Genomic DNA, 10,253 nt, shown 5'->3' with positions numbered 1-10,253 from the left:
CATGTGATCCGGATCCCACCGTCCCTGATCTGGGTTAACTTGTCTTGATCTGGGGTCCTTCGGCTGGCGTAAGCTCCATCCACCGCTTAGCGTATCCTAGTCATCCCTCGGAAGCTCAGATCCGCCTGGGTACAGGTGACCCGGGTCTGGATCCACATGGGTACATGTGATCTGGATCCAACCACTTCCGATAGTGCGGATCTGGCTCTCTGCCGTATGTAGCCGTCTTCTGTGTCATCTTGTAGTATTTCCAGTAGTCTCCTTTGACGCCACACACGACTGATAGCCTCGACCCACCCGCATCACCTGATCCCCCTCGATCTGGCTTCTCGGGTGTCACTTCCGCGGTATAGTGACTCCGTCAGGATCCATCTTTTTGCCGATTGCTCCCAATCACCCCTTTCCCGGAATTCGCTTCTCCACATAACTCCACTAAAAACCTCCCTACTGTTCGGTATGACGTTCACCAACTATACAAGCTTTCCCGCGTAGGTCAGCGATTGTTGGGTCATACTCTGAAGATCAGCAACGATATCTTACCCTGAGTAAGTTGCAAGCGCTTCTGGTATCTTCGATTAACCCAAAACCTGGACCACTTGGCCACGAGCTAGGGCTAGGATGCTATATAGCGCTCGCGTGCAACCCTATACAGTCCCTCACGGTGAAGGGCACCGGTGGGTAAGGCCTACTACAGTGGGGACTAGGTAATCCTCTAAATACACCCGGGGACTCTCCCATCCCACAAATATATAGTGAACGACTATACAAAGTCGCTCCTGCCTCTCCAGCAATCCAACTCTTGGCCTAGCCTAGGTGAACTCTCGGTCAAGTAACCATACCGTTAAAATTCCAACTCGGCTGGACTGCTTCCAACATAAACCAGTGTAGTAACGGTATTAATGTTTTTTGAGCAGGGCATATTTATCTTCACGATCGGCACGTTCTCCTCGACCAACAGTTCAGAAGCTCCCAGGTGCGTGCGGCGAGTCGTGCTACCCATGTGATGCTGCTTGCGCGTGCCTAGGCGTTGCTGGCGTGTGACATGTGACATGTGGTGTGCGGGAGCTGCGGGCGCGCCGCTCCTGCTGTAATGTGCGCTGGCTGGCCATGGCGTGCACCGTCCCGCGGCGCGCACTCGGTTGCGATTGGTGATATGTGCGTGTGCTGGGCCGGGCTGTGCCCGCTGGAGTGTGTGCTGGTCCGAGCCTACTGAGCGCGTGCAGTTTGCCCGACTAGTGTGAATGAGTGCTGCCTGCTCCCGTACAGGACTGCGAGCTGGGCTGTGCGTGCGGGCTGGGCAGCAGCATGCCCATGCGTGCTAGCGCCAGCGGCGGTGCCTTACTTTCGTACCTGATGTGACTAATCCGCGCCCATGGAGCTCGTTTGGTTGAGCACCAGGCCTTCGTGTCTGGAGGATCGGGTTTAAACCCCGACATGGGCATCAAGTTCTTTTTTGTTTTATTTTGTTTTTAACTCTTTTCAGACAGGTTGTGTAACGGGGTTACACACACAAGTGATAATAGTCACTTGTGCATGACAACGGTCACAAGTGACAACTGTCACTTATGCATGACATTTGTCACTTATGGTTTAACAGATATGTATCTGTTAAAGGTTTTAGGCACTTCCTCACTTTGGTGTAAGTCACACCAATGGATACATTGAAGTGGGCCACCACAATGAGTGGTCCACACCTACCCAAAGATCCTATTGGTAGAAGCAGCATCTTTCTACCAATTAGAGACGTGCATATTGGCGGGGCTCTGACAGCCAGTCGCTGTCAACCCCTCTCATAGATGATAAACAGTTTTAGCAGATTTAGGAGGAAGATCAATTTACAAACAATACAGTTCTCATTTTACCTTAAACTAGCTACTTGGAGTCTTGTCTAAGTTAAATTATATTTGTGTATTCAAATATAATTAACCTAAGTAATTACTAAGTACTTACGCTTCCTCATACACGTAGCGCGACGAGTAAGCTAAAGTAGTGAGTCAAGTTAGACCTCTACACCTGGTAGCACTTTGTAGTCCGTCCAACGACCGACTGCTTGACGTTCGTACGAGGTGTACGAACGCGGAGCCGAGAACTACATGGGCACGGAGGTGCCCATGGAGAGCTCCAACACGCCTGCAACGCATGTTGCACGCGCAGACTGCCCCCACCTGTCTGACCCAGAGTGGGAAGCCCTCCAACGACTGTCAACAGTCATTGGAGAAGCGGCGATAGCTACGATGCTGCGTACGCTATCGCCGACGGAGCAACATGGTGTTGCTCTAGGATTCATCATGAAGGAACAGCGTGATGCTGCTTCCTCAACGACGGCGTCGTCGGGGACGATACCGCGTGCTCAATTATAAACATTGAGCGTAAGCAATTACGTGGGAAGAGAGGGCGAGCCTCTCCTCCGATGGCTTGTCGAGCTCGACACAGCCATAGCGGCTCGACGCATCGTCGACCCGCTGTCGAAGGTCGCGTTCGCCATGTCCTGCCTTGGTGGACACGCAAGAAGTTGGGCGTATGGACGTCGACTCTCCGATCCTACGTGCTTCAGCACCTACGAGGTATTCAAAGAGGAGCTCAGACAAGCGTTTGAGCCCCCGCAAAACGAGTTCCGGTCGAGGGCGGAGTTCCTCGACCTTCAGCAGGGTAAGCATGACGTCCATGCTTACGCGCAGTGCGCACGATACTTGGTCTCAAATATCGTGACTAACCCGATTGACGAGGCGACCAAGGTCGTCACGTTCATGAAAGGACTTAGAGATGGGCCCGTGAAGACCTATCTCTTCCGAGAGTACCCGAGTACTCTCGAAGCTGCGATCACTCTTGCCATGCAAGAAGACTTTAGCCTGCGGCAGGCTAAACTGCATGCGAACGTGCCGAGGTCGCAACCACGTCCGGTAGTGAGTACGGGAGGTCCGGAACCAATGGACCTCTCGAATGCAACGGCTGCTGGCCACCAGCAGCACGGAAGTAATGTGCGATGCTTCCGTTGTGGAAGGATCGGTCACTTTGCCAGAGAGTGCACAGCTCCCGTGCACTACAATGGTGGCCGTCGTGGCGATGCCGGGCATCGCCGCGAACAAAAAAAAAACGTGAACATCCAGTAGGCGTGGGGCGCCCTACTGGTAATGCAGTCACGCGTGCCGACATTGAGCACGCGACACTGAGGACTGCAGCCCCCAGTGAGACCAGATCTCGCTGCAAGAAGCAAGATGACAGGCCGAACCTAGTCATCTTGAAGGTAACGTCGAAGAGAGCGAGTGACTCTCTTCGAGCATTGGTAGATTCGGGCGCGTCGAACAACTTTGTTCGACTGAGGAGTTTACCGAGTCTCGACTTCGAGGAGGCGCATGTACCTCGAAGTCTTCTGAAAGTTCGATTGGCAACAGGTGCCATCGTGAAGACCGAGAAGCGCGTCGTGAACGTGCGCTTCTCGTACAAACAACGGGTATTTGTCGAACACTTTATCGTCCTGGACCTGGACGATAAGTTCGACGTGGTAATGGGCATGCCGTGGCTTGCACGGCATGATCCGGTGAGAGACTGGAAGAAGCGCACGCTCGTGCGCTTCGGCCGCGACAGCGGAACAGAGAGCGATGGCCCTGTTACCGCAGCGCACACACCAGCAGGTGCGCGCGGCTCACCAGTCGAGACAGCGCTTAATGCTGCTGTCCCGGAGTGCCCAGGAAGTCCGCGAGGGCGCGCGCAAGTGAAACCAACGTCGACAATGCTGCCGACGTCAAAAGAAGGAGATGGACTGGTTCCGGGAACCAATACCCACGTTCAAGCGTGTAAGCGACAGTCCCTTCCCCGAAGAGGTCAGGTCGACAACGACGCGTTGACTCCGGGAGTCGACGCACCCCCAGTGATGAGGGGCTCCGCCAATAAATGGCGTCGAGGTGACAAAGGCGTGTCAACTCCCGGAGTTGACGCTGCAAACAGTGCGGACGGTTGCAAACGTCCCGTACTGACGCAATTTGCATGCTGTCGTGCAGCCGGGCTGCACGACGAAGCGCCATGCGATCAAGCGGGCTTGATATCGCGCGCCCGCAGACAGGGTCTGTCGGCGAAGGAACACATTTCCGTGCATTCGGGCTGCACGAAGGAAAATGCGGTCAAGCCGGGCTTGATACCGCGCGTCGCGGACTGGGTCCGCCGGCGAACAACCGTCCACGGCCGGGCCTGGACCAGAAGAACCACCGTGCGGAGCCGGGCTCCGCACAACAAGAAGACGGCGCAAGCGGAGAACGCTGCGCAAGTCTCGGTCCGGGACCGAGACGCAACAAGAACAGTCTGCTGGGCAGACTGGGGCGGTGACGCCGGGCGTCGAGACGCTAAGCGTCTTGACGCGCACTGATACTGGATTCCAGTATCGTGGGATGGAACTCGCTAATCCTCCGACGAGGGCGTCGGAGTTGACTTCGCTTCCAGCCATGAGTTAGAAGCGCTCCACGCGCGACTTGCACGATGGACGCATCGGGCAAGTCTGCGTTCTTTCGGACAGCGAAAGAACGAAGAGCGAGAGCGAAGAGCTGACGCAGCTCTTCATGGGAAGTACCACTGCGATTGAAGACACCCCCAGTGCGAAGACGAAGCGAGAGCGCTTCGAGGAACAAGGCTGGGACTCGCTGAAGTCGAGTCCCTATTACGAATTGTTGAGGGAGTACAAAGACGTACTCCCGGAAGAGATTCCTGCGGAGCTTCCGCAGGATAAGGGCATTCAGCACGAGATTGATCTCGTGCCGGGCACGAAGTATTGTGTTACGCGGCAGTGGCTACTGCCGCGAGATCAAGTCAAGGCGATCGACGACTTCTTTGAAAGTCGTCGCAAAGCAGGACAAGTGCGGGAATCGAAGTCCCCGCACAGTGCTCCGACGTTCTGTGTCAAAAAGCCACAGGGCGGATGGCGCATCGTTCATGCCTACAACAAGCTGAACGATGCGACGGTACCGGCGCAGACGCCGATACCACGAAAAGATGTCATCATCGATTCGATGGCCGGGAGCACCGTTTACAGTGCTCTCGACTTGCGAGATGGATTCTATCAGATCCTAATGCGTGAGAGCGACATCCCTCTCACGGCAGTGAGCACGCCAAGCGGCATGCTCTGGGAGTGGCTAGTAATGCCGCAGGGGCTTAAGAACGCCCCTGCGACCTTCAACAGGTGCGTGACGCACTTGTTGCGCTCGGTGCGCGACTTCGCGCCGAGCTACTTCGATGATGTATTCATCCACAGCCGGGCTGTGGACGGGAAGAGCGACATTGAGATGCACAGGGCGCATCTCCGGAAGCTACATGAACTTATGCGAAAGCATAAGCTCTACGCGAACCTGAAGAAGTGTATCTTCGGGGCGAGCGAGATACTCGTCCTCGGGTGTCTCGTAGGGAAAAATGGCGTTCGCCCTGACCCGGAAAATGTCAGAGTGATTAATGAATGGCCAACGCCTTCAAGTGTCAAGGAACTGAGGCAGTTCCTTGGCTTGGCCACGTACTTGTGCAAATACGTGGAGGATTACGCGGGCAAGATCCGCCCGCTGTCACAGCTTCTTATGAAAGAAGCTGTGTGGAATTGGACAACCGATTGCCAAACGGCATTCGATGCAGTCAAGCGGGGCTTGACTGATGCGCCGATCTTGGCAGTGGCTGACCAAGATCGTCCATTCCACGTCGTGTATGACGCATCCGACTTCGCGATCGGATGCGCATTGATGCAGCACGGTCACGAGGGCCGTGATCGTGTCGTCTACTACCAATCGCGTCAGCTGAAGCCAGCTGAGCGCAACTATCCGGTGCATGACAAGGAACACCTTGCCATGAAATACGCACTCGCAAAGTTCCGAGTGTATTTGCTTGGAAGTAGACCGTTTGTGGTCTACACCGACCATGCATCACTGCGCACTGCAGTGAAGTCACCCCACATATCACAAAGAATGGCGAGATGGCTCTCATTCTTTGCGGAGTATAACTTCCGGGTTGAATACAAACCCGGAAGATTGAATGTAGTGGCCGACGCGTTATCACGTCGGCCGGACTACGCAGAAGCTGCTGACGTCAATGCTATTGACGCCATGCGATCGAGCAAACCCACATCATCTCTGTTGAACAATGCGAAGGCCGCGTACGCGCACGACGCGGACACGAAGCTCTTGCTGGCCTATGGCACAACACCTTCTGACAAGTCTCGTCAGAAGTTGCCCAAGCACCTTCGTGCGCGTGCACACCGATATCGGGTGCACGACGGACTACTGCTTTACAATGCAGTCGACGACAACGCGGATCGCGTTGTCGTGCCAAATGACCATGACCTGCGACTCAGGATCATGTACGAATATCATGATGCCCGACAGCGGGACATCTCGGACGTGAGAAGACATACGTCCTTCTCACGCGCGAATTCTACTGGCACCACCAGTACAAGTGGGTGCGCAAGTACGTCCGTGCTTGCGAGGTATGCCAACGCGTAAAGCCTGCGCCATTCGCGCAGGTTCCTTTAAACAATCGCTACCGACTCCGTCGGAGTGTTGGAAGTCCATGTCTTTGGACTTCATCTTTGGTCTTCCCCCGGACAGCGGAGGGAATACCGGTGTTGTGGTCTTCGTCGACCGCTTCAGCAAGATGGTACATCTTGCTGCGGTGCCGGCAGAAGTGACCGCGAAGCAGACGGCCCGTCTGTTCGTCGACATGGTGTTCAAACACCATAGCATGCCGACCGACATTGTGTCGGACCGAGACCCACGCTTCACAGCGAACCTGTGGCAAGAAGTGTTTACACTTCTTGGGAGCCAGCTTTCCTTGTCGACTGCGGATCATCCGCAGACGGACGGTCAAACTGAGCGCGTGAATCGCGTGCTCGTCGATATGTTGAAGAGCTACGCTCACTCGTTCCAATACTGGAGCGAGTGCTTATCGATGGCGGAATTCGCCATCAACAACTCGGTGCATGCCTCGACCGGGCATACACCGTTCTACGTGAATGCCATGCGGCATCCACGTCTGCCGAGTTTACTCGGAGTGGTGGCTCTCACTTTAAGTGGGGGAGGATCTACGATTGCAAAACAGCGGCCGCAGAAAACCGCTGACACTTGCACAGTGTCAGCTCCAACAACGAACAAAACGAATGAGTCTGCGCAGGGCGCAGACTCCTCCAACAACAAGGACAAAGACCACGGGTATGCGCAGGGCGCAGACACCGCGAAGAACCACGCAGAGGCCGGGCCTCTAGCGGAGAGCGAGCTGAATGACTTCAGCTCAACTTCATCACCAAAAGACAAGCCGTAATTTGGTTTGTCCAAGATGCAATAGCAGCTTCTGTTGACCAACAGAAGCTGAACGCCGATAATATTGGCAGCGGCAACACAAATGAATTCAAAGTTAGTTCATTGGTTTTGTTAGCTACGCAAAACCTGCCTAAACATACAGTTTCCGATTTCGGAGCAAGTAATCTTGCTCCGCGCTTCATCGGGCCGTTCACTGTATTGGCACGGCACGGCAACGCATACAGAAGCGGAAGCCTTGGCCTCGGCGACGAGCAGCCTCTCCTCCAGCTCGCGGACGCGCTGGAGCAACTCCTTCATCCGGGTCCCCAGCTCGACCTGGATATTCGAGGCGGTCTGCGAGATCGCCGCGACCTGGGCCTTCTGGTTCGCCAGCTCCTGCTTCAGGGCGGCGAACTCAGCGCCCCCTGCAGACGCTCCACGGCGGTCACCTGGTCGTGGAGAGGCGCATACTGATCAGCCCGGGGCTGATCATACCCGGGGCGTGTTCCCACCCCCGCCACCGCCGATCCGTGACGCCAGCGGCTCAACCCGCTGGATTGTTGAGCGGATTGTTGACCATAGTATCCCTAAAACGAACCCTCAAGGGGCTCGTTTTCGTATTCGTTGGAGAGGATTTCCTCCCCATCAAGATACATGGGAGCCGCGGAACGTCTTGCTGGAGGACGTTCCGGAAATGGTGAGGGCGTACGTGGAGCAGTACGCGCTGGCGCAACGGAAGTAGTGCGAGCGCTGCGATCATCGCTAGCGCCCGAACCCTCACGTGCTAAGAACTTAGCACGGAGCTCTTTGAGACTCTCGGGCACACGGAACGACGTGTACCCGTTCAGGCGCCTGGGAAGCACTTCGTGCACTGAAAGCCCTCGGGCACAGCGCACGGCACATTGGCCTCCTCCGCAGCAACGTGGAGTTGCTCCAACTTTCCACGCTTCGAGTACGTCTCGAAGCGATCACGCGCTTGCTTAATCCGATCACGGTAAGCACTCGGCTTCTTGTTGAAGTTTTCAACAAAGGCGTTCCAACTTTGACAAAGTGCCTGCCATTCGGGCACTTTGCTGCGAGAAGATGTCTTCTTGCTTTGAAACCATCGGAGCTCATGGAAGAGTCCGATGTAGTAATCGCGCCTTTGATGCGTCTCCGCGTCAAGGTGCAGCTCGGCAGCCACGGCGTCATCTTTGATGGCGCTGCATACGTACAGCGGCACCTCATTCGGAGGTACCGAGTCACCATACCGGTCCGAGATGTCGGACGCGGACGGCATCCACGGATCGCGCGCTGCGCCTGCAGGGCGCGGAGAGCCTTGAGATTTGAAATCACGCGCTGCAGCAGCAGCACGCGGAGTACTGAGAGCCCCAGCGGAAGCGAGTGGGGTATCACTCTCAGTTCGCGAATGCTTCGAGCTCGAAGCGTCCGATTCGTCCCCTTCACGCGAGCGAATGTTCTTAGCATGAGGGTCGAGCGATTCGCTCGACACTGAGTCTTTGCGCTTTGAGGGCGAGTCTTCCTCGCCCTCCATATCTTCATCGTCGTCGTCGAAGTCGACGACGTCGCCGTACTTCGCCTTCTGGCGTTCGAAGTAGTCGTCGATGGAGAGATGACTCACCACCGACTTCGAAGTCTTCTTCTGAGGCGCGCTCATCGTTGAATGAGCGCGGGTTTCTTCTCCAAACGCGGAGAATTGACGAATGGTCAATTCCGAAGATTGACGTGCGGAGACCCCGCGCGTCTAACCTTAAGGGGGGATGGTGTAACGGGGTTACACGCACAAGTGGCTGCAAGCCACTTGTGAATTTAACAGATAGCTTATCTGTTAAAAGTTTTGGATGCTTCCTCACCTTGGTGTAAGACACACCAATGGATACATTGAAGTGGACCACCACAGTGAGTGGTCCACACCTACCCAAAGATCCTATTGGTAGAAAGCAGCATCTTTCTACCAATCAGAGTCATGCATATTAGCGGGGCTCTGACAGCCAGCCGCTGTCAACCCTTTCATAGATGATAAACAGTTTTTAGCAGATTTTAGAGGAAGATCAATTTACAAGCAATACAGTTCTCATTTTACCTTAAACTAGCTACTTGGAGTCTTGTCCAAGTTAACTTATATTTGTGTATTCAAATATAATTAACCTAAGTAATTACTAAGTACTTACGCTTCTTCATCCACGTAGCGCAACGTGTAAGCAAGAGTAGTGAGTCAAGTTAGACGCACTACACCGGGAGTCGACGCACCCCCGGTGATGAGGAGCGCCACCAATAAATGGCGTCGAGGTGACAACGGTGTGTCAACTCCCGGGGTTGACGCTGCAAACAGTACAGACAGTTGCAAACGTCCCGTACTGACGCAATTTGCATGCTGTCGTGCAGCCGGGCTGCACGACGAAGCGCCATGCGATCAAGCCGGGCTTGATATCGCGCACCCGCAGACAGTGTTTGCCGGCGAAGGAACACATTTCCGAGCATCCGGGCTGCACGAAGAAACATGCGGTTAAGCCGGGCTTGATACCGCGTGCCCGCGGACAGGGTCAGCCGGCGAACAACTGTCCACGGCCGGGCCTGGACCAGAAGAACAACTGTGCGGAGCCGGGCTCCACACAACAAGAAGACGGCGCAAGCGGAGAACGCTGCGCAAGTCTCGGTCCGGGGCCGAGATGCCACGTGAACAGTCTGCTGAGCAGACTGAGGCGGTGACGCCGGGCGTTGACACGCTCAGCGTCTTGACGCGCACCGATACTGGATTCCAGTATCGTGAAATGGAACTCGCTAATCCTCCGACAACGGCGTCGGAGTTGACTTCGCTTCCTGTAGTGGGCCTACTTTGGCTCACTACTTTAGCTTACACGTCGCGCTACGTGTATGAGGAAGCGTAGGAGTTTATTAATAATTTGAATTAATTATACTTGAGTCCACAAGTATAATATAAATCAAATAAAACACCAAATAGGTAGTTTAAGGTAAAATGAGAACTGTATTGTT

The sequence above is a fragment of the Phytophthora cinnamomi genome, assembly GCF_018691715.1.
Source record: "Phytophthora cinnamomi strain GKB4 chromosome Unknown Contig83, whole genome shotgun sequence".
In the NCBI taxonomy this organism is placed as follows: Eukaryota; Oomycota; class Peronosporomycetes; order Peronosporales; family Peronosporaceae; genus Phytophthora; species Phytophthora cinnamomi.
The sequence above is the reverse complement of the archived record's forward strand: the minus strand, read 5'-3'. Positions refer to the sequence as shown.